We start from the raw sequence: 2,428 nt of genomic DNA, 5'->3' as shown, positions 1-2,428 counted from the left end.
GGCATGGCTGACTGGAAGAGCTGGAAGGTCATGGTGACGGCATTAAAGAACAAGTGAACGTGGCGTTCTCAGTCGCTCAGGATGCACAAGCATCTACTGTGCAGATGGGACGACAGCTAGGTTGACTGTGGAGCCTGGGGGCAGGGGCGGGGGCAGGTGGGCCTGTGCATAAGGAGAACACTGTGCTTCTTATTCATCAACTTAACGGATGGCCAAAGATCCTGGAGACCTTTACTGAACGTTCGATTTCCCCAAAGTTTCATAAACTGTGGTGAGGGCAAATGCTCATGAGAAACTAAAAGCGAGTTCACTATATTATTTATATATTATCATCTTCCCTCTGAGGATAACATAGAAGTGTAAATAAAAAAGCAGACAAATGCCTATAAAGTGACTCGAGCCAGAGAGTGACTTTTGCCTTTAAGCAATTGTCAGGTCTGAAAAGCAGATCTTGCAAGCAAAATCTAACTTTGGCCCACTGATACACAGTGATCCTGAGTTCATCCTCGATTCACAAAGTCTATTTTTCTGAGGAATACCCTTCATTAATATTCATTTCGTGTCATAATTATTACAAAGGGTGACCAGTGCAGCTTTATCCTCATTTCAAGCAGTGACTCTACCCTGGTCCTACTGTCTGTCCTCTCGCTTCACTTATCAGAACTCCTGCGTGGCCAGTGGAAGCTGGATATGTTTTCATTCAGTGCATAGATCCTTGGGGAGAACTCTTCAAATTCTCCCAGAACTTGTTCATCACACTCCACTGCCCTGGCACCGTCCACGGGGATGCAGTTAAATGCTTTCAGCTGGTTGCCTGAGGTGAAGGCTGTGGCTTTCACACCGATGAACTTTTCCGCTTGCTCCATGGCACAGCAGAGCTCGGCTTCAGACCCAGGGTGGAAATCCCCTCCCACCCCCGTCTCCGGAAGCAGGGTGCTCGAGGAGCCGGCCTGCTCGCTGGACAGGAGGGTGCCGCTGACTGTGGCTGGAGACCCCGAGAGGGCTTGTCCCTGTTCCTGGCTAGTGTTCACACTCACTTGGCCTCCATGTAATCTGTCTCCCAGATCTACCCCTTTTTTCTTGTTTTCTTTGGAGGTGTCTAAGGAGGAAGACAGAGATATTGTCTTTCAGATTCTCCCATGGAGGGGATGGTGGTCACAGGCTGGGCAAATACCGAGTTCTAACTGGGGGGAGGGGTTTTGTACTCGCGTCTCTCATTCCCTGAGCTGGCCCGTTTCCGGTGTCCTTTGTCCGGTGAAGGGATATCCCAGAGAAGCCTACATCTGCACCCCCAAATATGGGGCTTTGTATCTTTGGAACAGGGGTTGCACTGGAGGTGTGATTTCTGTCGCACCTGACCACTAGTCCATGCTCCATGAAGTTTTTCAGGTTGGGGAGGGTTTGCCTCAAGTCTGGAGTCCCTAGCCCATGTTGATATCTTAGCTGTGCTATATTTTTGTTCAGAAGATAGACACTGTAATCAAACAGCCACTTCTCCCCTCCTTTTGGGTGTAATGGAAACTCTCCCTCCTTTTCAACTTGTCATTAATATTATCTTTGACTGTTGATAGATCCCTTAAAATTATAGGATATCTGAGGGGCACTTGTAGGAAAAAGGAAATCATGGATACCAAATGTGCAGTGTAAACAAGGGCAACAGCAATGCTTCCAGCATCTTTTGCTTGGAAGTCCTCAGAATTGGGCAATGTGAGGATGCATGTGGTCTGTCAGTCCAGTTTGTATTTCTAAATAACATTTGATGTTTCAGGTTTAGGCCACACTTTTTGGAAAGGTGGCTGTCTCATGTTAAGGCCTAAGATGAATATTCCTAAAAAGCAGTTTCTAACTGGTGCCAGACCTGTGAGATAGATTAAGTATAGCCTAGTTAACATGGTTGGATTACTCCCAATCAAACAAGGGCAGAAAAGCAAGGGAGCTTAAAAGAAAGGAGAGATCAGGCTAGTAAGGATGTTAGGAAGGAGTGGGGTTATGAGAGACATAAACAGAGGTAGAGAGAAGGTCAAAGGCTTTGAGAGGAGAAGAAGGTTGACGTTTAAAGAGGCCTCAAAATATTGGAATCTGTTTAATGTATTTCCTTTCTTGTCTTCTTTGTACCAACTGAGGTAGGCTGCCCATGGTGCGATGGCTATTCTAATGCCCTTTCTTCTAAGGTGCCACACTCACAAGTCTGACACACCCAAGAAACTATAGGGCCACTAAATTTGAGATGGTACTCAATGAACAAATGCTACTTCGAGAAGAAATTAATAGAGTAAGGGTCTTTCTGGCAGACCATATTTCTAGAGCAAATCTGACCAGCAGTTTGGGTAAAATAGGAGTTTTCCCAGGTAAAAGAAGTCTGAGGTAGAAAGAGGGACATGACCTACCTTAGGAAAAATGCCTAAGTTTCTGCTCGTCCAAAGATCTC

The 2,428-nt window shown here is 46.1% G+C and overlaps 1 pseudogene; it reads right to left on the bottom strand.

Annotated features, from left to right (window-relative positions):
* Window positions 1-650: 650 nt before the first annotated feature.
* Window positions 651-1,700, bottom strand: LOC114903665 (annotated as a pseudogene).
* Between the last annotated feature and the right edge of the window lie 728 nt (window positions 1,701-2,428).

This window comes from Monodon monoceros, unplaced genomic scaffold, assembly GCF_005190385.1.
Source record: "Monodon monoceros isolate NGI ecotype Baffin Bay Population unplaced genomic scaffold, NGI_Narwhal_1 Super_Scaffold_21, whole genome shotgun sequence".
In the NCBI taxonomy this organism is placed as follows: Eukaryota; Metazoa; Chordata; class Mammalia; order Artiodactyla; family Monodontidae; genus Monodon; species Monodon monoceros.
Note: the sequence above shows the minus strand (reverse complement) of the source record. Positions and strands in the feature narration are given on the sequence as shown.